General features: G+C 34.7%; 1 protein-coding gene and 1 long non-coding RNA gene across 3 annotated transcripts in view; both read left to right on the top strand.

Annotated features, from left to right (window-relative positions):
* GPC5 (glypican 5) overlaps positions 1 to 26,457 on the top strand; it is a 1,466,403-nt gene that overhangs the window by 1,106,993 nt on the left and 332,953 nt on the right. The window lies entirely within an intron of this gene.
* LOC126940792 (uncharacterized) overlaps positions 1 to 26,457 on the top strand; it is a 288,273-nt gene that overhangs the window by 169,389 nt on the left and 92,427 nt on the right. The window lies entirely within an intron of this gene.

Here is a 26,457-nt window from a genome sequence, read left to right on the forward strand (position 1 = left end):
GTCACAGTGACTAACATATATAAAAGATATAAAAGTGCTTTGCAAATTTTAAAGTGTTGTTCACCTCTTCATTTTTATGACTAATTCTAAGGACGTAGGAAGGAATTAACCATGTAACAGATAATGAACCAAAAATTTGTCAAAAATAATTGACTGAAAAGATACATTGAGTTGAACCTATACTAGTATAAATAGTAGTTCAGTAAATCCAAGCTGATTATTGGAGGCAGGAAAACTACAGTGGAAATCTTTGTACTTAACATGAAAGAAACCTTGCAAAATTTACACAGGAATAACTGTCACCTCCATCACATGCAGGGGGTACAGAATGAGGCAGAACAAAGACAGATACCTATGGAAATGGAGAAGGACTCAGATGGTCTCATTACTGTATGGAACCAAGTTTCTGCTTAGTGACAAATCAGAAATGTATTATATTTTCATGTCAGGAGATGTGTACTCAACTGCTGATTATTTCAGGATTAAACCTATGCTAATGGTTTACTATCAGATCCATGTAAATTAAAAATTTAAACTTGAAAATGATTCTGAGGTGTCCTTGATATGTGAAGTGCTATTTTAATTTGTTTTGAAACAGTCTCCATAATTACAAGAAATACAGAAAAAAAGATGTTATTGTTTTAGTCTTCAAGTCCACAAAAATAGTGCCTAATAAAGAAAAGGAAGAACCAGAACTATTTTATATAATTCAGTCAACTTTTTGATAGACTTGTAAAATTACTATATTTTAGAAATGTGCAATTAATAGGCATTTTCATGTTTTATACACATGTTAAGATTGGTAGTTTTTGTTTTTATGCTGTAGAAACATATTTGATCAATATTTTCTCATGTTAAAGCAAAGAGATTTTCTCAACACATTGGCAGCATGTTCTTCACACTCATTTGGTCAGGAGATTTTTGTGAATAAATGGGACTCCAGGTTAACATGATAATAGAATGTAAGTATTAGTGTACTTGGCCAACCATGTAGATTATCCACTTCAGCATTTTGACTCTGACAAGCAACAAGAACTATATTGTTGAACGTACTGTCTTCTACCTGAATATTACTCTAAAAATTAAGCAGTATATGCCCAAACTGTTGATTGTTTTTAGACTACTCCCAATTCAGACTGTATCAATTCTAACTAGAAAACCAAACCTCATAAAATTATTATACTATGTCAAGTAATATTTCTTTCTATTTGCCCTCAATTTGCTTCTGTCTTGGTTCAAAGGAGATTCTTGTTAACTGAATTCAGTTGAAATATATCCTTAGTCTTCATAATTGCAGAATCATTCCTTCTTCAACTTCACAGTTTTTTATCTTTTCGGCTTAGAGTCTATCTACATCATTTAAACCTGTCCTCAAAAGGCAGACTCTGTCCCTTTGATGTTTTCTGCATGCTGTGATCTGGACCTAAAAACCTTTGATTTTATCTTTCTTGTACAACAATACCATGTAGAAGAAGCACGTATAGACTCAGTATTTTGCAGAAGAAAAGTATTTTGTGTGTGTATGTGTTTTAACAAATTATACAGATTTCTAATGATGTCAATGTTGTGTTTTTTAATTAAAAATATTAAGACCATTTTGAATAGAGTAACACATTAATTTTCTTTAGAAAGTAATTCCCTAAACCATAAAAATGTCCGGCTAAATATGTAATCAAAGAGATTATATTATAGGCAAAAAAGTAAAGCTAGAACAATCAAATAAACACAATGCTAGGGTGGAAAGCCATGTAAATAAAAATGAATATTCATGAACTTGTTGAATCTTGAAACAATTTTTAGCATCTCAGAAATAAAGGAAATTTGCCTATTTTATAAATGCCGTGCCTATAATCTCCAGCTGTTGTCCAGTCAATTATTTGTATCTACCAGTGACTGTCTCAAAGTTCTCCTTGACTTCTTATCAGGGAGATGGGGAATAATTTTTTTCTGTCTGATAGTTGTGGAACAAAGCAGCCTCACCCTGAGGCTGACTTCAGTATGTCAAACAAATGGCTGTTCTCTTACAAATAAATGACAATAAGCCTGTTGGTTGCCGTGTGAATTCACACCGATAGGGCTCCCTTCCAGGGCCCTGAGTGTGCAGCTGTTCCTTCTTAACGCAGACTCAACAGGTTCATGACATTATTTTTTAATGGAGTTTCTGCAGAAATTATGTTTTAAAAATTCTCCTCTGCATGAGATATGTTTGAATCTCATATATTGAAATGTACACATTAATTTAAAATTAGAACTTTTCAGCATTAAAGAGGGACAGACATTAAATATTGTACATTATATACATTGACAGGAACAATCATATCTGGAGAACTTAGAAGATACCATTTGTATGCATATCATTTTAAGAGAGAAGGAGGGAGGGAACACTTCTTTTTTAAAAACCACTGTGAAGTGATCAGTATTAATAGGATTTAATAGAACAGAATTTGTTGCTCCTTATCTACTTTAGTGTTGACTATTTGCACGTACAACTGCTCTCATTGAAGTAGTGAGAACGATATTTCATTTGTGGGGTTAACTGCAGTAGCAGGTTTTGGTTGACAGGAAAAGCTAGGGAAAAAAAAAAAAAGATATAGAAAGAGGGAGATTTAGTCCTTAGTCTCAAGGTCTGTTTGTCTTCAAGATATCTTGCCATCTTGGTTGTGTTCAGAGTTCAGTAATTCCTAATTTAACTAAATCTTCCTTATTTTTCTTTTTCAATGAGACACCAGAGGCATAGAGACATTGTAATTAAGACTTTACTGACGCAGAGGCTTTGGATTCAGAAGATCCAGACGTGGCACGCCACGTGGCGCTAGCAATTCCACAAGTCACTTCCAGTCTGAATCTTGATACCCTCACCTGCAATGTGGGAATAATAATTCAGACTATTGCTTCAAAGACTAAATTATATGACTGATGAGATATCAAGGACATTGTCTGTTATATACTATGAACTTAATGTTCATGTAAATGTGCATTGTTTCTCTTGTGTCTTTAGAAAATACCAAAATATAATGCTTTTACAATTCACATATGGACATTTAATAATGAAGAATATGAATTTGAAGGACACTGGATTTTAAAAGAATTTTTTTTTTTTCCTTTTATGTCTGCTCACTGCAAGCTCCGCCTCCCACGTTCATGCAATTCTCCTGCCTCAGCCTCCCGAATAGCTGGGACTATAGGTGCACCGCACCGCGCCCGGCTGATTTTTTGTATTTTTAGTAGAGACGGGGTTTCACCATGTGAGCCAGGATGATCTCGATCTCCTGACCTCGTGATCCGCCCGCCTCGGCCTCCCAAAGTGCTGGGATTACAGGCCTGAGCCACCATACCTCGCCAAGAATTACTTTTAAATCTGCCATCTTCTACTTTTGAAGTTCTTCAACTGTATTTTTCTCATTCTTGGAAGGAAATCATAAAACGTTCTTTGCTCTGATTCCCAGGATTGTACAAATTGTACTTATCAACTTATTTGCAAATTTTTCTTCTTTTCATATTCTAAGTTTTTATTTTCAAAAACATACATAAATCGTATATATGAAGTAATTGCAGCGCTATCTAAAATTATTTTTTCCAACAGTAGTTCTCTTAGCCCCTAAAAATACATATTGCAATAGTTTATTTTTAAATTATTTTTAATATTTTGACTTTATAGGGAATGCCCCTGTGCCTCTGCTTCTCACTGGAAAAAAAGCTTTGGTTACACTAAAATTACTGAATTGTGTGCGCATTTACCAAGAAGTCTTGGAGACAGACCCTGGTATTCAGGATTTAATCTTCCTCTTTTCCTACATGTTTTATTTCCTTTCTTCCTACCTATCAACTAAAATCTATTATTGTAGTTAACCCCACCAATTAAACATTATTATTCTTGTATTATACCGTGTTTTTTTTAATTTTTGTGAGATACTTAAAATTTCTGCCTTTACTATTCCTTCTTGTATCTCAGATTTTCCATTTGAGATATTTTGCTTCTTTAAGAGTCCGCTTAGTTCTTGTTTTCAGGAAGTAACATTTCTTGGTTATTGTGTGAAGATGTCTTTTTCTCAAACTCGTTCTGAATTCATTAGTCTAGACGAGTAACTTCCTCTCAGCACGTTGAAAATAATATTACAGTGCCTATGTCATTATAGACACAAGAAAATCTGTTTTTAAGTGATACTGTCTTGTAGATGATCTGCCTTTCCTCTCTGGCTTCTTTTAAATGTTCTCTTCATCTTTGATGTTTTGAAGTTTACTGAACTAAGTTAATTTGGGGAGTTGGAGGTAAATCTCTTAGCTTTGCTTTCTGCTAGTACTTTCAATTCCAATGATTTCTTTTCCTCCCCTATTGGGTGACTTTACATTGTGAATTCATACCTAGCAGCATACCGTATGGGAATCCTAAATGACTTTGATTGACTATATTTTTATCCACAGAAAATATTTTAATTTTATTCTGAATGGTATTGGGATATGCTGCCAGTCTGGAACCACTTTAATTTGATTCCTCAGACTGGGGAGTTCAGATGTAGGGGTCATGTAAACTCCATAACCCAGAAAGATGAAACAACAGGCCTATCATTACAAACTTTAAGGAGACTTTTTTTTCCCCCCCTACAGAGAGAAGGAACAGATCCTAAGAGGCGTCTTCATTGGTTCCTTTTGTAGACAGGCAGTTTTGTTTTGTTTTCTTTTAAACCCCTATTTATGCCTTTACTGAAATTGTAACACTTAAAACTGTCTTCACATTATTCATGAATCTGCAGTTGAGAGTCTGGTTTTGAGCCAGTATAAACCCCAGCCTCTCATTTCTCTTCAGGTCCATTTGTCTAAATATTCTTGATCCCAGGTACCCGCTTGAAATTTAGAGTTAGAGGAATTGAAAGTTACACTGACTCTAAAAGTTTGCTTTTCAACAATTTTTTTTTAAGTTTTACCTTTATTTTAAAGTTGCATATCTCTTGAATGTTCTTGTATTTTCTCTTGAACTCTACAATGAACTAGCATGTATTTTGTTATGGTTTTCCCACATTTGAGTGTTTTCTGTCAATGGAGGGCCTATCTGAATTCCTAATCCTCCACATTGCAGGTGGGAGTGCTGCAAATTCTTTTAAAACTTGTACAGCTCTTTTATAATTCAAATATAATTATTGATCATTTGTGTTTCAAAAATGAAAATTTATCATAAATTACATGAATGTCATGAACTATCATGGACTCAAAATCAATTTATAATAGCAATGAATCATAGGAGGACAAGTTCAAACTTTAGAAATATAAAATGGCAAATTTTAAAATGGCATTTAGATTCTAAAGCTGGGATTTTAAATGTTACTGAAAGTTATTTCTTAGATATAAAACCTCTGACAAGATAATTTTGAAACCAGATGCACAAAACATATCAATTTCATAGACTGCAAAATTGCAGATAAAATTTTTTGTCATAACAATTTACTCGATGTTTCCAATTTGAAAAGATAAAACAAAGAAGTATTGAGAAATATACAGTATGTGTCACTCTGTAGATTTTTCTCAAAATGCAAGGTAAATCAGGACCTAAGGAATAAGTACCTCATCTGCTTGCCCTGGGTACCTCCATGAAAATGAAAACAAATAAATGCAAAATGAGGAGAAAGTTTGCCATAAAAACAAAAGGGAACAGGTATGCTTTGATAGCAACTTTGTGTTACTAGCAACCATACTAGTCTTAGGTGTAGATTGACAACCAAATTCATAGAACTCAGTACCGCCAGCACAAAACTTACCAAGTTTTAAGAAAAGACCCAGGACAGGAAATACACAGCATGCACACAGAGGAGAGGTCTCATGAGTTCCCCGCTCAGTCATTTGTAACTCAGGACATGCATTCAAGAGAAGAGGCTGAGTTAGCATGGTCAATCTGATATCCCTTTGTTACAGGTGGCAAATCCCTGCAGGTCTCCCACAACCTCAATTCTTGCTTGCCTCCCCAGAAGAAAGAATTCAACTGAGGGGCATAGGGCAGAGTGACACAGTGAGGCAAGTTTTAAGCAGGAGTGAAAGTGTATTAAAAAGTTTAAGTTCCTTGTAGATTCTGGATATTAGACTTTTATCAGATGGGTAGATTACAAAAATTTTCTCCCATTCTGTAGGTTTCCTGTTGACTCTGATGATAATTTCTTTTGCTGTGCAGAAGTTATTTAGTTTAATTAGATCCCATTTGTCAATTTTGACTTCTGTTGCAATTGCTTTTGGCATTTTTTGTCATGAAGTCTTTGCCAATGCCTATGTCCTGAATGGTATTGCCTAGGTTTTCTTCTAGGGTTTTTATGGTTTGGGGTTATACATTTTAAGTCTTTAATCAATCTTGAGTTAATCTTTGTATGAGGTGTAAGGAAGGGTTCTAGTTTCAGTTTTCTGCATATGGTTAGCCAGTTTTCTCAGCACTACTTATTGAATAGGAGATCATTCCCCCATTGTTTGTTTTTGTCATGTTTGTTGAAGATCAGATGGTTGCAGATATGTGGTGTTATTTCTGAGCTCTCTGTTCTGTTCCATTGGTCTATATGTCTGTTTTGATACCAGTACCATGTTGTTTTGGTTATTGTAGCCTTGTAGTATAGTTTGAAGTCAGGTAGCGTGATGACTCCATCTTTGTTCTTTTTTGCTCAGGCTTGTGTTGGCTACATGGGTCTGCTTTGATTCCATAAGAAATTTAAAGTAGTTTTTTCTAATTCTGTGAAGAATGTCAGTGGTGGTTTTGTGGGAGTAGCATTGACTCTATAAATTACTTTGGGCAGTATGGACATATTCATAACATTGATTCTTCCTATCCATGAGGATGGGATGTTTTTCCATTTGTTTGTGTCTTCTTATTTCCTTGAGCAGCGGTTTGTAGTTCTCCCTGCAAAGGTCCTTCACATCCCTTGTTAGTTGTATGTTAGGTATTTTATTCTCTTTGTAGTGATTGTGAATGGGAATTTGTTCATGAGTTGCCTCTCTGCTTGTCTACTCTTGGTATATAGGAATGCTTGTGATTTTTGCACATTGCTTTTGTATTCTGACACTTTGCTGAAGTTGCTTATCAGTTTAAGGAGTTTTGGGGCTGAGATGATGGGGTTTTCTAAAAATAAAATCATGTCATCTGCAAACAGAGAATTTGAGTTCCTCTCTTCCTATTTGAATACTTTTTATTTCTTCCTCTTGCCTGATTGCACTGTCCAGAAATTCCAATACTTAGGGCAGGAATGAAAGGAACTAAAGTACGCCTAGAAGAGGGCCAAGCAGGTGAATTGATAGATCAAGTGTGCAATTTGACCTTGTGGGGTTTTATACGTTGGCATATTTCTGGGGTCTTGCATTATTTCTCCCCTGATTCTTTCCTTGGGGTGGGCTGTCTGCATGCACAATGGGCTTTTAGCACTTAGGAGGGGCCATATGTGCAGTATGTTTACTGGATTTACATGTATGCTCACTTGAGGCATTTTTCCCTTTCCAGTCCAGTGTTCCTAGACAAAGATCATATACCAGTTAAATGCTGCCATTTGGCCTCTTAGTGGCATACATGAGCCCCTTAGTCCAACTCCTGAGATCTTATCAGGAAGCTGCTGATCACCAGCTACAGGTGTTTCTGTCTATTGAGAGACTGCCTTTCCCTGGTTTTGTCTGGGACCAATTATTATTTTAGAGGGACAGCTGAACAACTGCCTGGCCATCACCTGATGGTCACCTGATATTGCTGGTTTGCAGGGCAGGGGGTGGGAGTCTCGCCTGCCCTGCTTGTATCTGACCAGCTACGTACTATAATGCCTTCACCTTTTACAGTTAGACAATCGGACCCATTGTATATGCTGTTTCATCTGTATAGGTTACTCATTATTCCATAACTAATTTAAACTGTGAAATGAGAGAGATTGGCCAGGCATGTCATCCTGGGGCAAATTCTCATTCACTGTCTCATCTAGCATAGATAAACTCCTAACAGTTCTTGAATGAATGTGCTAAAGGGGAAATAAAGCAAATGGTAAATCATCAGGTTTCCCTAATGCTACATGTTAGCCCTTTTCTTTCACATGAATATGAAAATAAAAGATTACATCCTAGGTAGAATGCTGAAAGATACTAGAAACCTCTTCCTCCCACTTCATCCTAAGTAGTAGAGTGTGATGTGTGGGACCAAGTGAAGAAAAATAGAGAGGATCCTGGAATGTCGGTAACATAGAAAAAATAGTTTGGATGTAAGAATAGGACTCATACAAATGAGAAGCACCCCAACAGACATCCCTTTTATAAGTGAAGAATAACAGTGTTCAAAAGTAATGTGAGGCAGCTCCTGGGTTCAAACAATAAGAAATCTCAGCTTATATTGAGAAACCTAGGAGGAATCTTCCTGACATGGTAGAATTTCTCCCAAACGTTACTGGCAATGATACACATTTTTTGAGCAAAATGGTTTGTACTGATGAATGATCTCAGAAAAGAGAAACGTGAAAATTACTGTGAAAAATCAATTTGTTGTTCTTTTTTTGCCTGTTCAATAGGAAGATAATTTTCCTAGGATTGGATAAATAGAATTAGTTGATTATTATTGAAAATGTTTTCATAATGATACTGACAACACTGAATATCTAGTCGAAGCAGTAGCATGTGAAGAGATTGAGAGACATGAAGAGGACTGTGTCGAAGCAGTAGCATGTGAAGAGATTGAGAGACATGAAGAGGACTGTGTATTTTTTAATAAATTTATCTGAAAAGTACATTAATTAACTTTACAGTGATTGGAGATAGGAGTCAGATCATAATTAGCTACCAAAGAGCATGAAATGCCAGAATCAATATTACAGTAAAGATTAAAACTTCATAACATTTTCATACATAATGCCATGTATATACAGTAATTTCTTAGCTAACTCAGTAGGGAAATATTCTAGTTTGGCTAAGTGAATCTTCTTTTTACATATTAATTCAGCATTTCAAAGATCAGGCTAATTCTTCATTGAAAAATGTGAATTCAGCTTTGACTCCGTTTTTACCTATAAGCAACTATGAATCAAACTTTATCCATCTAGGATTTTCAGTTTGGGATAAAATGGAATAAACTATAAAACCTGGACAGAATGCATAGATTATGTCTTTGAGGACTCTAAAAAGTAAATAGTGACAGATAGATTGGAAAAGACCAGAATTCCAAAACCACTAAATTGGTGGTGACTCCTTTTTTAAGAGTTTCTCCAGCCTGGACTCAAGTTAGCCTGAAAGATGGAAGCGGGTATCAGCATGGACATAAGGAACACCAAAAGCCCTGTCATCTAGGCTTGAGAATTGAGAAAATGGTTTGTTGGTAGCTGCGGGGGTCTGTCCTGCAGACCCTGATCCAACAACAGATGAATAACGTACAGTGACACAGATATTGTGCTTGTCAGTCTGGCCGAGAATCCAGACCTCTTACAGACTCCCAGGACAGTGCTGTAATGAGTTGCAACTGTGGCCGACTGACTCACTGGCCCTCCTGACATTTATTCAGCACATATTTAATGACAAAAGTCTCAAGTAAACACCAGTAGAAGGTAATTACCGTTGCAGACCCCCAGGAGTAGAGAGCAATCATGCACCCGAAGATGGTCAAAGGTTAGTCTTAGGACCACAAGAGTCAACAAGCTATTTAGATAGACTCCTCTACACTCCTATGTTAATTAACCTTGTTATAGCTCAAAGAGGATTAGGCTGCCTTCATCAGCCATAACTGTATCCTGAGGATTTTGCAAAAACCTTCTGGCCTTCCAAGAATGTTTATTTTATAATTTTTCCCACCATCCTGACTGAACCCCTGTAGGTAGCAGTAGCAGCAGCAGCATTGCGGGCTTGCAGCTACCCAGTGGAAGAGGCACCATCCTCTCTGATTTAAGTAGCTGTGGCCTCAAGAGGATGAGGCAAACTCACATTGTTTTTACTTTATTTTTGTTCACTCACCACCTGTCTTAGATACGGGTATAGCTTAGAGAGAGAGCACAAGAGTGAGATAAATAAATCCCCAGCTTTCTGGATAAAAGACCAAAAAAGGGAGCACCAGAGAACTGGAAACTTCAGGGGAGATTACAGAGAGGGAAAGCTAGTCAAATCTAGTGGCTTGACCCCTACCCAGTTGACTATGCTTGACCTTACCCAGTTGACTCTATAAAACAAAAATGGATATATTTTTCATAAGATAATAACAAGACCCAGATTTTCAAAACATAATACTCAAACTGTCTAGGATAAAATGAAAGCTTACCTCACATATGGCTCACAAGGAAAGTATCAATGCACATATGAAAATAAAAAGATAAAATGAATGCCTCTATTGAAGTGACACAGTAATTAGACAAACAGTTTAACAAGCTATTATAAAATATTCCAACAAATAAAGGTGAAAATGTGTTGCAGGAATGAAATGATAAAAGATCTCAGCAAATAGGTATAATAGAAGATACAAATGGAAAATGTAGCGCTGGAAAAAATTACTGGATAGGTACAGTCACAGGATGGAAATGACAGAAAAGTGTCAATATACTTGAAAACAGATCAATAAGAATTATGCAAGCTTAACAATAGAACCAAAATTGAAAAATGGACAATTGTTAATTTGTCTTTGGAATAGTTCCTATAGTTTATGATTGGCACTACTGGTGTCCCAAAAAGACAGCGTAGACCAGAAAAAAAAAAAAAAAAAAAAAAATTTAAGACATAAAGGCTGAAAATTTCCCATATCCAGTGAAATATATAAACCTACAGATTCAAGACACTCATCAAACCCTAAATCAGGTAAACCCATAGAAGTATGGGCCGAGACACACCATAATCCAATAAAAGAAAAAGAGGAAAGAATCTTAAGACCATCCAGAGAAAACTGTTTAAATGTTTTAAAACTATCAAGCGAACATGGAGACATTCTGTTAAATGTCTGTCTGCAGATTTCTCATCAGAAATTGTGGAGATCCGGAAAACAGGGAAAATATGTTTAAAGTGCTGAGATAGCTGTCCTCCCCAGAATTCTAAATCATGTAAAAATAATGTCCAGAAATAAACATAAGATAATAGTGCTCTCAAATAAAGGAAAACTAACAGAATCTGTTGCTGTGAGAACTGCTCTGAAAGAATTGCTAAAGGAAATTCTTCATAGAAAGAAAAAGATGAAAGAAACCTGCAACATCACAAATGAAAGAAGAGCAACAAAAGTGGCAACTATTGGGGTAAACAGACGATTGTTCTCACAATTCTTTAAAATGTTTGGTAACTGTATAGTAATTAGATTTCTATGTTCTGGTTAAAATGCTAAAATATCAATTCTGAATAGACTGAGAAAAGTTAAGTATTTGGATAATCCTAAAGTCACTGGACACACACACGTCTGCAAATTATACAGTGAGATACAGCCAAATGTGCAGTAGGTGTATTTAAATAGAATAAAAATGTTGGAATTATGCAAGGAAAATGAGAAAAGATGAATAAAGATTGAGAAACGGAGGGAATAATCGGAAAACAAATAATAAAATGGTAGACCTAAATCTGACCATATCAATAAATACACTAAATGCAAACTGACTAAACACACATATTAAAATACAAAGATTGTCAGAATGGATTAAAAAAACATGAAATGGGTATATGCTGTCTAGAAAAAATTCACTTCGTATATACATAGTGATGTAGATAAGCTAGATATCAAGGATTGAGAAAATAATATATGCACACACGAACAAAAAGAAAGCTGGAGTGGCTGTGTTAATTAGGCAAAGGGGGCTTAAGGAACATGACCAGAGACGAAGAGGGACATTACATTTAAAGCACAAAACAATCCCAATGTGTATGAACCTAACAGCAGAATTTTAGAAAACATAAGCATGATCAGAACTGAAAACACAGACACATTCCCAAGTACAGTTAGAGATTTCAACATTCTTTTCGCAGTAACTGATACAATCTATAGACAGAAAATAGACGAGAATGTTGACCTAAGCTGTGATATCAGTCAATTCTAATTGACATGGAACACTCCACTGGACACAGCAGTGCATACGTTTTTCCCATATACACAAGGAACATTCACCAAGACAGCCCATATTCTGAATTCTAAAGCAAAGTTCAACAAATATAAGGAATTAAAATAACTCATAATGTGTTCAATAATAACTAAATAACAAAGATAACAGAAACACCTCCAAATATTTGGAAGTTTAACACATTTTCTTCTTTTAAAAAATCTGTATAAATGTAAGGGGTACAAGTGCAGAAAACAAGAAACAACATTACATGGATATATTGTATAGTAATCAAGTCTTTTAGTGTAACTATCATCCGAATCATGTACATTGTACCATTAAGTAATTTCGCATTCCTTACCTCCCTCCTACTGTCTCACCTTTCCAAGTCTACCAGTCTGTTATTCCACAATAGCATACTTTTTAACAATCCATCAGTCAAAGAAAACATCGAAAGGGAAATTAGAATACATACTGAACTGAGGAAAAATGAAAATTCAGCATATCAAATTTGTGGAATGCAGCTAAAGCAGTGCTTAGCCAGAAACTTGTAGCAGTTAATGCTTACACAAAAGAAGAAAAGCTTCACATGAATAAGCTTGGACTATCTAAGCTTCCATCTAGAAAAAAAAGAGTAAACTAAATTGCACAGCAAGTAGAAGTAAGAGAATAAGATAGTGAAAAGTAGAAATACCCTCCCCAAAAAAAAAAAAAAAAAAAAAAAACAGGAAAATATATTAAAACAATAGCTGTAAACTTCTAGAAAGACTAACAAAGAATTATCTTTATCGATATCAAATTATCAATATAAATATTATGGACTATCACTACAGACTCCATAAACAATTAATAAGTCTATATCACAAAAAAATCCTACACAGCAAAGTTGGTCAAATTGCATGAAATACATTAATTCCTCAAACCCAGAAATCACCAGCAGACACCCAAGATAACTTAGATAACCGTCATGTTCATATAACTATTTAATTTGTGGTTAACCTTTTTCGGAAAATAAAATCCTCTTGATCAAGATTGTTTCTGATAAATTCTAGGGAACATTTAAAGAAGAATTATTTTGTTTCTTTGTTTGCTTTGTTCTTATTTTACTTTCATGCATACCAATTGGAAAGGAAGAAATTAAACTGTGTTTATTCACATGAGACATATTCTTTATAGAAAATGGAAAGGTTTTCCAAAGAACTTCTGTAACTAATAATACACCGTAGCAAGATTATAGGATACAAATTCACCAAACAAAATGAACTACATTTCTCTATAGAAGCAATTGAACTGTTGAAAACCACATAATCACTCCAAAATAAAATATCTAGTTGTAAACCTAACATAACAAATACAGAAACAGAATGTTGACAGGCATAAAACACTGGTGGAAGAAATCAAAGGAAGCCTAAACAAATGGAGAGTTATAACATATTCATAGGTTTGTCTCAATATAGTAATAATGTTAATTCAACCCAAAATGATCTGTAGATTTAATGAAAATTCAATCAAAATCTCAACAAGATTTCTTTGCCAATATATAAAACTTGATTCTAAAATATATGTAGGAAAGGACAAAGGTGCTAAGGTGATAAAATAACCAAAACAATTTTGAATAAAGACAAAATGGGAGACTTTCATTTTCTAATTTCAAAAAATTGTTTAGTAATCAAAAGAATACAGTATTAGCTAAGGGCTAGATACAGAGATCAATTTCACAGAGAAGACAGTCCAAAAGTAGACACACACAACTATGGCCAAGTTTTTGACAAAGGTACAAAGGCAGTGACAATAGAAAAAGGATAGGTTTTTCCACTAATAGCTTTGGAACACTTGGGCAACCACATGCAAAGAAAAGTGAGCATTGAATTATACTTCACAATTTATCTAAAAATTAGCTCTGAATTGATCATAGATGTACATATAGAACACAAAACTGTAGCACATTTAGAAAAAACCCACAGAAGAAAATCTTCATTCCCAGGGAGTAGAGCTGTTAGACCTTACAATTAAGCAAGACCATGAAAGTCTCCCACATATGTGTGTGTGTGTGTGTGTGTATATGCATATATGCATGCATATAAATAGGACATCAAAATCTAAAATTTTGGTTCTGTTGAAGTTACTGTTAAAAGACTTTAGAGAGTCTAAAACTCTCCTAAAGTTACTGTTAACATGAACAGTAACTTTGAGAAGTTAAAGTTAACTGTTTGCTTTTGCTTTAACAGTAACTTTTAAAGTTAACTTTGAGAAGTTAACAGTAATTTTAAAGAGCATAGAAAGAGCAAAAATATGTTCAAGCCACATATCTGAAAAAGGGGCTGTATTCAGAATATATAAAGAAATCTCAAAATGTAGCAGTAAAAATCAAATTTAAAAAGGGCAAAAGACTTGAACAGATGTTTTACGAAAAGACATGGAAGTCTAGTAAACATGTGAAAAGATGTTTAAAATCAAAATCACTAGGAAAAAGTAAATTAAAACCATGAGATATTGCTACATACCTATTAGAATAACTCCCACTAAAAAGAGTGGTAATAATTCCTGGTGCTGGTGAGGACACAGAGCAACTGGGAGTCTCATACGTTGCACAGGGAAGTGAAAATGATAAAGTCACTCTGTAAGAGAGTTTGGTAGTTTTATGTTAAATTTAACATTCACTTGCCATATGGCCCAGCAATCCCACTGCTTGGTGTTTACCCCAGAAAAGTGACTTAGATTTATACAAAACCTACATATGAATGTTTGTAGCAGTTCTCTTCATAATTACCAAAAACTTGAAATAAACCAAATATCTTTCAATGGTTGAATGGAAAAGCAAATTATGATACATCCGGACTATAGAATACTACTAAGCAATTACAATGCGTGCATTATTTTGGTACACACAACATCTTACATCAATCTCAAAGGCTTTAATCTGAGTGAAAGTATCAAAAAGTTACACCCTCCATGTTTCCATGTATATGTTAATAGCTAAAAAGATAAAACTTCAGTGATGGAAGACCGATCAGTGGTTGCTAGGGTGTAGGAATGAGAAGTAGTGGGACCGTAAAGAGATAGAATGAGAGAATGGGGGAATGGAATATAGCTGTTCTATCTTCTTTTTGGAGTTGGTGGCTACATCAGCATAGGCACAGGAGAGAATTCAAAGAACTGTATGCCACATTAAAGGTCAATTTTATTGTATGTTAATTTAAATAGGAACTTAAAAATAATCATCCACTACATATCAGACTTTGTATTTAATAGTAGTAAAAAGCTTGGAAGATGAGCTGCATGAAAATGCAAAATAAAGGCTGTCTCTGAGGACTTTAAGAGAAGTAGAATCATTATAGGAACACACACTTTTTCAAAAACTTCATATGAATGAAAGAGTTCTAAGGAACAATATTACAGTTTTTATTTCAGAAATTAAAATTTCCCAGTAAATAAGATTAAAGTCAGTTTAAAACTTAAAGTCAAAAATAGATTACATAAATTATTTTTAAATAATAGATTACAAAATTATAACTAAGAAAAGTCTGTCTCTTTCAAAGTAAATTCCAAATAAAGCATATTCCTCATATAAATTCTTGAGAGTGACCAGAATATGATTTAAACATAACAGTTAACCAAACTTATAAAATGCACTCTTATTTTGTGATTCTGGGGAAATTTCAGAGAGTGAAATTCCAGCCTCTGTTTCTTCTGTTTTGTGGTCTTTCAAATATATAATATCCCTGAAGAGAATGTAGGAAGCTCTTCTACTTTGTGTCAAGGCTCTGGGTGATTTATTTGGAATCTTTTACCTTTGATTCATAATATACTTTTAGGTTCAAGAGTATGTCTTACTTTATTACCATAGCCTATTACAGGATCGATTAAAATTTCTGGAAACAGAAATGAAAAAATGTGTTATGAAAAGAATATGATTCTAAGAATCAGGAGGCTCTTATTGGAATATTAGAATTATACATATACAGATCATTGCACTGAAGATATTTCCACTTAGTCTGTACCTCTGTCTACACCTTGATTTCTGCTACTTCCTTGGCCCCCAAGTATGTGATTCCCTAAATATATGCATTTCTACGTCTTCATGCTTTGCACATGCAGCTTCCTCTGCCTAGAATATTCTTGCCTCATTACTCACCCTAATAATTTCTACCCTTTCTTCTAGAGGCTATTCAGGAATTACTTCCATTGGTAAATCTGTCCTAATCATTCTCTACTCTCCAAATGAAAGATCAACTACTTCCCCAACCATCCCATCCACCATTTGTCTTCAGAGTATATTGGGTTTGCCTCTAATCTTACAGCATCACAAGGATTTTTTTTTCTCATCTGTTTACATTTTTACTTTTATCTCTTGCCAGCAATAGCAATAGAAATTCAACAAATGCTTGATGAGTAAATATATAAATGAAACAATGAATGAATGAATTTGGCTTTCTTTGGCTTCAGTCCTTTCATTATAAAACATCTATAAATGATTCTCTACAAATATTTTTTCATTCCACAGTAAGTGTAGTATTTGAAAATGTGTTATTTACAAAAGCTGGCAGAATAGATGAAATCCCTTCTCACATAAGAGTGTGCAATTGTTTTCATAACCAGTTTAGACAACACTGAATAAACTCACACCCACTCTACCTGTAACATCTCTGCTCTGATGTTAGCAGAATTTCTAAAAGCAAGGTAAAGTTATTTACAAGTTATACCACTGAGAATTGAAAATGTTATAACTGGTACATTATTTTGAAAGAAAAAAAGTTGAGGTGCCTTTATTCAGAATTAAGTGGAAATAGCTTTGCTGATTCATAGGAATAAAATATATCCTGCACAAGTGAAAAACTTCAACAATCTTCATACATTTAATGGTTTACCTTATTTTAATTTTTTGCTTGAATTTGTTGTGAATTTGAAAAATTATGAAACCATTTTATGTATATTGAATGGATCTATTGCTGAAAAGAAAGTCCTGCTTATACATTTGTATTTAATTATTGTAATTAATTTTTTGTTGTTGTTGAGCTGTAGTCTCACTCTGTCGCCAGGCTGGAGAGCAGTGGCACGATCTCAGTTCACTGCAATCTCTGCCTCCCAGGTTCAAGTGATTCCCCTGCCTCAGCCTCCTCAGTAGCTGGGACTACAGGTGTGCATCACCGTGCTGGGCTATTTTTTTGTATTTTAGTAGAGACGGGGTTTCACCATGCTGGTCAGGATGGTCTCAATCTCTTGACTTTGTGATCCTCCCGCCTCGGCCTCCCAAAGTGCTGGGATTACAGGCATGAGCCACTGTGCCTGGCCTGCTTATAAGATTTAACACAATAAATGAGCATTCATTTTTTAATCACCCAAAAATATATAGAATATCATATTAGATAAGTAGATACAAAAATTTTAAAGTCCTGATCTGTGCCTTCAATTTGGGTATAATAATAATGATTATGGACAGGCATACACAGAACTGCTAATACAAGAAAAACCAAAGCGAATTATGCAGTGTGTATTGTTTTAAGAGTTTCACAGATTTTGTACAATCTGATATTCTCAATAATAGTGAAGTGGGTAACATTCTTTCACATTTGAGGAAACACGAGTATGGAGACATTAAGTAACTTGCCCAAGGACACACTGTAAATAGAGAAGCTGCTACTGGCTGTATGAATCTAGAGTTGAAGTTCTTAAGATCTATGCTTTATAGATGATTAATTCTGTCTTGAAGTTTTATAACTTTACAGGTAATTAGCATATTAGCTGGAGCCCTACTCAAACGACATTCTCTTTACAGGCAATAAATTAGTCAAGTCATAGAGATTAAACAACAATTTAATAAAAATATTGATGTGATTGGAAATCATGAAGAATTTGTATTTTAGGTCGTGCTAAAACTGGAAAAGTAATTGAAATCAGAAGATGGCTTTGAAAGATAAGATTTTAAGCACTCAATTTATTCATTCATTTCTGCATTTCTCTATGCAGGACAGGGAGCCTACTCTGTGCAAATCTGTTGCAAGTACTGAGGGTAGAGTAGTGAACAAGATAGAGAAAAATCCTGTGCTTGTGAAGATAACATTCTAAAAAGAATGATAGACCATAAATATATATGTAATATATGCTGGATAGTAACAAGCACTCAAAGGAAAAAGAAAGTGGCTAAGTAATAGAATAGTTTGATGTGAAGAATTTCACGGTATAGGCTCTATCATGATTTCTCCCTACCTCAAATATTATATCCCAGCAACATCAATCTGCTAATCATTTCCTTGTATACATCCTGGTATTTTTAACCCTCCTCCCCCTATCTTTTGTGTCTGCTCTAATGGGAATTCCTTTTTCCCCATTGCTTCTAATTACCTCTGACCCTTTAAGCATCAAAGAAATCTTTCCTTAGGTAAAATATTATATTTCCCCAAAAGATTCTCTCTGCTTAATTCCCTCTGATATTGTCTCATTATCTTAGGCTTAGTATCACCTCTCGACACACCTCTCACCTTGATAGAATGTCTCCTCTTACATTTTCTTATCTTTTACTTATTTTTTCATTACTTTGTTCCTTCAGTGACCACCATAGTGCCTCATGCAGATGAGACATTGTACAAATGTTTTGGGAATGGAAAACAAGTAAAGATATGATCGAGGTGAAAGAGAGAAATTGCATTTGGAATTCTCCCTTCAGAGATCAAAGTTAACAGTATGGTGATATGGCATCCAAGGAAGACAGAAATAACTGATTTCAAGAAGGCGAAATTTCTATAATTTACCAGCTATTTAAAAGCTAGCAAAACAAACAAGGGCATATTCACCTTCATCTGTTGGGGGAAAATTATTTTTTTTCACTGTTCACTTCAACGTGGGAGCAATGAGAGATGAGAGACATTGAGAAATGAGTGTAGAAATGAATATTTTTGCTCATTCTACTAAAAATATAATACTTAGAACCAGATTCCTGAATTACTACACTTGAAACACACAATCACATTTTACTAATTAATGTATTATATGCTGTATGCATACTCTAAATGTTGAAAGCTTAATATTCCAGATTGTATAAGAGATTTTGAGACATGTTATTGTACATACAGATAACATAAATAGGGTTACCATCCTAATCTAAGGGTTACTTAGAAAAGAAACCAATACAACTTTTGATATATAATTAACGACATTGTCTTCTGACAACATAATTTCTTATACACACTGCTTTTACTTTAAAAAATGTTTCTAGATAAACATTTTTTCCTCTTTTGCTTTTTTTTTGGAAAAATAAAAGGCATCTTTATGTTTATCCTTATACTTAGAGATAACTCGGCTTCATCTTGGCGCACTTTCAAGTAAAATTCAAATAAATTAATTTGACGGATGTCAAAATGCCCACCAGCCTAATAACTTAACAACCTCTTAAGATGCCGATGGGTTAGAATAAAAGACCTACATCGAAGGGAATGGTGGGGAACATGGCAGGAGGGAATTTTGTCTTAATATCCTTTCTTAGAAGCATGCTTTCTGTGCTGAGCTGCATACAAACAACTGGCTTCAGAGAGCTACCTTTTACTCAACTTTTAGGACAGTATTATTCATTCAATTGCAGTGTTGACTATTGCACGTACAATTGACATAAAGCCTCAGGACATTCAGTCTTCTGTTACTGAATTTATGGAATATGAGCTTTCCTGCTGGCATCAAGACACCATCTGTAGGAACTGGTGTTATGAACCCACCTCTGGGTTACTTTAAATGGAACCACATGGCTCTGGCTTGTAGATCTCAGCTGTATCTGTGGCTTATGCTGATTTTCCACCTATAGTGGGCTATGAAAATTCACTTGTCTTAATTTCAGAGTGAGACATAAGTAGGGGTGGTTAGATTGATAGCATCTCCATTACCAAATCAATGAGTCCATGGTTGTCAGCATTATTTCTAGAGTTTGCAACCTGTCTGAGCCTCGGTTCACTCCTCTAGGAAATGGAATGAAGTGAGGGAGAATAAGATCATATGATGTGTGGGCCTTTCTCAACATTAAAGTAGATCATTGCCATCATTTGAATTCAATGTTATGATTTTAATTAAAACCTTTGTTAATATCTAGATTGGTATCTTATAGAGGCATCTTACAGACAAAAGGATAAGTTCATTTCATCTGAAAGGTTAGGGTTTTCTTTGGTTTGATATGTTTAGCTTGACTTTTAAAATTCTTGAACAGACTTTATTTCTATTCTTAATGTATTTTTATCTATTTTAATTATTCTGGCTTTTTCTCAAGTAAATCTGCTATTTTTAGAATAGATTTCTATCTTTAATCTCCCATAGCTGTGTTGGCTCTCATTTTATTCTTGGTTCTTCATTTCTGCTTTCTGGGAAAATATCTCAAATTTGTCCTTCACAACATTGACTGGACTTACTGGAGGTTCCACTAGCACAAATGTGTATTTTAATTATGCTTTCTTTTTCCATTTTTGTCTTTCTCTAGAAATATTTCTTAACAGTCATGCTTGTAATTACTTTATGTTAGTTTTTCATTTGGGGATCTTCTTTGCTAATGAATTTTTGTATTTATTTCAGAGAAATCAGCTGTCATTTAGCCTACAAAAAATACCAGCTGAGTAAATGATATCTCTGTTGTTCAAGGGCATATGATTTCTGTGATCATTTTTGGATGTTGTTTCACTTTCTTTGTGCTTTTATATTTTTCCCACAAACCCCATGGTTCTTTGTATGTTTTTCCCTTTAACTTTAAGAAATGCAAATTCTCTTGTAAAGTCATTTTGCTGCCAGGGCTATAATTTTCTCCTTCTTCTGATACTTAGCTCTTTGACATTTTCCACTGAGTAAGGGAGAAACTGCACTCATCAACCTGTATGACTCCTAGACCCTTCCTGACTTCATCATCTCATGCAGCACTTTACCTGTGATCATTTTCCATCTCGCTAGGTTCTTGTTATATGGTGAAAGAGAGAGGTGGAATGCAGGCTGGAGAAGTGGGCGGCAAATGGTCCCTGTGGCGAAGTTCTGGGTGTCACGATTTCTAGTTGCTTTGTACCTTGGGTGTCTGGGCTAGAATCAGTCAGTGGGAAAGAAGCAAAATAGCTCCTGACCTTCTCTAAGACCAGCAAGTTTATCCTGTTTTCAATAGCAAAGCATGCATCCATGAGATATTGATGATTTTTGCCAATCCAACCCATTTATCTTATAGTTAACTGAATTGTCTCCCCGATTCTGCCCTGGCAACACTTAATGATTAATCCTAGGATTTTTTTTTAAATTTTGTAGAGAGAGAGAGAGTGTGTGTGTGTGTGTGCGCACACGCGTGCATGCATGCGCGCGCATGGTAATGCATATTTTTTACTATTTCCAAGTCACCTTAAATACTTTAGTGACAAGTGGGGAGAAGCTACAGAAGGAACAGTTAATACCACTGCACTTAAAATGAGAATCCCTAAAGCAACAAATAAATAAGATTTTAAGGATAATATGTGTGAAAGTTTTGATACATAAAATATATCTTACAATTAAGAGAAAAAATAAAAACATTATGTATAAGAAATAGCTTTAGTATAAATGCTCCATCAAGTGTGTGAACACCGTAGGCTTTTTCAGAGAATTATCAACATAATGATCATCTGAATTACAGTAACCCAGATGTTGATCCTTTACTGTTTCACCCGCTTCTTCATTTTCCCTACACCAATATCCAGTTAGCTCTTTGGTGTTTTCAGTGTTCATTTAGAAGAGAAGGGAGGGGTTCACATTATTCATGCTTTGGAGATTAATGATATAGTCAATCATCTGAAATTCACATGGATCATTACTGCCTTCACATTAATTTATGCTCAATTAACATGCTTAGAATCAGTTTTCTGTGGAGTTTAGCCAGTTGGCTTTATAGTTTCTGGCTCTGCAAGGTTCATTTTGCTCTGATCACTAGTAATACGAGTAGCGCCAGTCCTCCTTCCTGTCATTAAAGTCTTCAGGGCTTTGGTTTTGCTCATAAATTGAATGGGGCCAGTACATGATGGGATGTTGTGACAGAGTTCCTGGATAAAAGCCACATTGCTACATCCTGGCAACTGTCCTCCATGCAGGTGTGATGCTCAGCCGAGCAGCAGGGTCACAGGTGTATCTTTGTTCTGGTGTATTGGAAAGGTCACCGGCAGAACGCCGTGTTACACTCAGAGAGATGGGAAGAAGTATTGTCCGCACTTGCATACCGTTCTTCTAGGAGGAGGGAGGGAATCAGCAGGCCTTCTTTTCCTGCAGTGAAAATCAGCAGGAACATGGCTTTTTCCATATTGGACCTAGAACTAATGTTTTAGGAATCGTTGACAGTGTGCTTAGGGGTCTATTAAACATAGGAGAACATGCAATCCTTTTTTGTCCAATGTTTAGGTGAAAAGTGGATTTATAATAATGAACATTGAAAGTATTATGAATTAATTCACTTGGACTGCTGTCATGGTTGTGGAACTAAATAAACTTCTGTGCCTGCATATTTCTCCACATTCTAGGTAAAAATCTAAAGCTGTTTTTCTCTTTTTTCTTTTTAATTAAGGCATATAAGACATCTTTCTTTCTTTTTCTGTCTCATTCTCTTTCTCTCCCTTTCTCTCCCTTTCCTTTCCTTTTTTTTTTCCTTTCCTTTCCACTTCAGGCTAAGAGAATTTCAATAAATGGTTTTACAGGTTGAGTATCTCTTATTTGAAATGCTTGGGATAAGAAGCGTGTCAGACCTGAGGTTTTGCGGGGGGTTGGGAATGTGTACATATGCATAAAGAGATAACTTGGGGATGGGATCCAAGTCTAAACACAATATTTATGTTTTATATACCCCTGTACACATAGCCTGAAGGGAATTTTATACCATAGTTTTAGTAATTTTGTTCACGAAACAATGTTTTGGCCGCATTTTGACTAGGAGTCATCACATGAAGTCAGTGTGGAATTCTCTACTTGTGGCATCATGTTGGCACTCAAAAAGTTTCAGATTTTCAGCATTTTGAACTTCAGATTTTCAGATTAAAGCCGCTCAACTTGTCTTAAAAGAAATGGCCTTTGACTATAGATCAACTAGGAATTTAGTAATTTACTCAGATAAATCAGTAAAAAAAAAGGGAGTAAGGCTAAAAAAATATAAAAACTAAACAAGAAGGGATATGATTTTTGCTGAAGGTTCTTCTTGCACCACCACCACCACCCCCCCGACACCGAGGTCACATTGATTTGTCACCCGTCAGTGTCTGCTCCAATGTAGAACACACACTATTCTAATATATTTTCTCTCAAATTAACTGTTACTGTTTTCATGTCAGGAATAACATTCCAAGCTGGAAGACTAAGAATGAAGACATATAGTATGGTGATCCCAACAGCAAAATTACTTGATGTGCTGTTCTAGAGAACGCTGACTATTTATCAGAAAGAGCCCAGGGAAAATTAGAAGTCCTTGTTTCGGGCTCTGTGTTCTAGCCCAGAAAATTTGGTACAAAGAAAACAATAGAAAGAACGACCACTTTTTCCACGCTTACTTTGGCCCAAGGCATTGTTGTATGTGCCTCTTAGGCATATGGGGTGGGTACTATGTTTTCTCCCTTTCCTAGATGTGTAACTGGAGGCACAGAAAGGCAAATATATGCTCCAGATGACAAAAGTAGTAGTGGCAAGCAGAGATTCGGGCCTCCATTTGCCCAATCCAGAGCCTGCCCATTTGCCACAGTGCTATGTGGCCTTCAAGAGAAATGGGCCAGATGCTTTGTGAGGGGCAGAATGTCTAAGCTCAGTTCTGGACTACTTTGAATAAAACTAGGACAGAATTACCTACTGGGTCAGACAAATAATCCGTAAGACCCATTCAGCCTTCTCCAATAAAGGATCCAAGAGTTCTTTTGTGACAAAGTGTGACTCTTCTCTGTGACAGTAACCTGAAAAAGAAAGGTTCTGGTAGCCACATATTTCATGTGCCCTCATTGACTGTCATGACTCCCTCACTCATCATGACTGGCAGACTCCACAGAAATGCGGGAGACAACAGAACATACTTGTTGAAAAATTAGCAAAAATGGTGAAAGTTAGAGAAAACTGAAGAATATGGAGGATAAGTATACAATATAAGCTCAAAAGAGTAGTCAAGGTAAAACCAGTAAAGAGAATAAAAAATAGACGATATCGTCGCAGAAAAATGAGATTTTCTTTTACTTCACTAAAACTCATAACATATATTGAGTGTTTCCTCTGTGTCAGGCACCACTAGGCTTAGTACTAAGAATAAGTAAATGAACACATAATCCTTACCCCCAAAGAATTTATAACCAAATAGTTGATATACAGAAACATAACTGACTCTACAAAGATGGGAGCAGCATTTTTTTGAGAATCCAAGAAAGGGAGTAAAGATACCTGAAAGACTGAAGATGGTGTGGACCTTAATGTGTTTCTTTCATCTAGTTCCAGGGATTTTTGGTTTTTATACAGGATAAAAAATGAAGCTTGACACCAGTGTGGTATGAACTTCTGGACCCAGCTAGATGCTTGGGAAGGTGGCATTTTTGTTTGACCTATGTACATATAACTCAGAATACAGTATGGAATTTTACTAACTTGTTTTTCAAGCACTAGATATGTTTCTTTTACATGCCCTCATAATATGAACATAAATTTCTAAAGCCGATAAAAGGACTAATTTATTTAAAATGAATTGAATCAATGAACCACATCAATAAGACACAGTATAATATTTATTAACCACCAAAAATGGAAATCCTGTTTTATGGATGACACAAGCCTTAAGACAATTATTTTTTTGTGTGTTCAATATTGAGGAAATCATAATTCATAACACTACCCTTAAAGCCAGAAGACTAAGTTGTTCTAAAACATGAAAATAAAGTAAGAAAGCAAATTTTAATTAAATAATTTAACTTGAAATATTACCAATAATTACCAACTGTTCACATTTCTTCTCATGAGTATAAAAATCAGACAAGAAGCACTTAGAGCCTGAAAGTAGCATTAGACGTTTTCTAATGTGATATTACTATTAAATCATATATTCTGTATTTTCATATAACTATTAACTTCGTGCCATGACCTAGCTGTTATCTTATAGATCCCTGAGACCCTTGCTTGGTATTTAATGGCACACATGGGTTACTAAAGCTCACCTAATAGTACCATTTTGTTAGGTACAGCTATTTTTTTTCTACTTTTAAATGTACATTATAATTTTTAAAATTATGCACTGAGTACTGTGGGAGAACATACTGAGGTCTACACAAGAAAATAATAATCCATATAGCAATAGTTAACATATTAGTAATTTGGAAATTAACATTGGCATAAAATACACATGAGTCCATATTGTTGTTTTTTATTAAATGATAAAAATATTTATACCTGTGAAGTTAAATTTTAAAAATACAAGTTTGTAGACTCACTAATGCACTTGGTATTTTATGGGGCTAAAACTTCTTCCTGCTAGAGTCAAAATGGCTAAAATGAATTCCTTTATCAGTAAATATTGTTGGAAGATGAAGAGACATTCTTTGAAAATTTGAAGAAAGAAGCATTAGGACAAGTTATTCAGTACAGAAGGTGTTCTGTAAAACTGGTAAAGAAAATAGATGTTTCTAACACATCTCAACTTAAGATATTTGCTGAATTCTGTTTTAAAATATTGAAATGTATGTACAATTTTTTTTTCCTGAGCCAATAAAGGAAGCATAACAGAGAAAATACGTTTTTCAAAAAATAAATGTCTTTGGTAAAAACAATGTTTTATGGAAAACAATACAAATATAATCACTGCTGAAAATTAGACTGTGTAAGAATAAGTCTCTTCTATTACAACATTCATTGGCAAATGATTACGACAAGAATTTGGAGGCAGAAAATGCAGAAAAGTGATATAGGATGTTATTGATGCAGTTTACATAATTAAAACAAGACTTCCTTGATAACTGTAAAAGAAATTTACTAATAGTTTGTAATAATGCTCAGAATTTTTATGAGAATCTGTTGTACTCAGATATTCACTATTGACCTTCTGGAACTCATGTATTGCTAAACTCAAAGATAAGTAACACCTTTTTAAAAAACAACAACAGCGACAACAAACAAGTGTTCCAAATGTGCTGACATTTTCTGGGCTGACAGTAGTTTCTCAGTCATATGCTATTTAGCTTAACATTTTAGAACATGGATACTTCATCTATCCTTTTATAGCAAAAATGCTCTTTGATTAATATTTGACAGAGACCTCCTTTTTGTATGTAACTTGTACAAAGTAATGATAATTTTAAATGAATATTTAGAAACATTTCCATCAAATATTTGAGTATTTGACTTTGTAACTAAATACACAGTTTTTCCAATCTCCATTTTTCAAATATATGGAAGCAAACTTTTAATAATTATTTTAGAAGCAAAATTTCTAGGTCTTCCAAATAAGTGTTTTAGTGAATTTTAAATCAATCTGTTTAACCTAACAAATGTAAGACAT

This window comes from Macaca thibetana, chromosome 17, assembly GCF_024542745.1.
Source record: "Macaca thibetana thibetana isolate TM-01 chromosome 17, ASM2454274v1, whole genome shotgun sequence".
In the NCBI taxonomy this organism is placed as follows: domain Eukaryota; kingdom Metazoa; phylum Chordata; class Mammalia; order Primates; family Cercopithecidae; genus Macaca; species Macaca thibetana.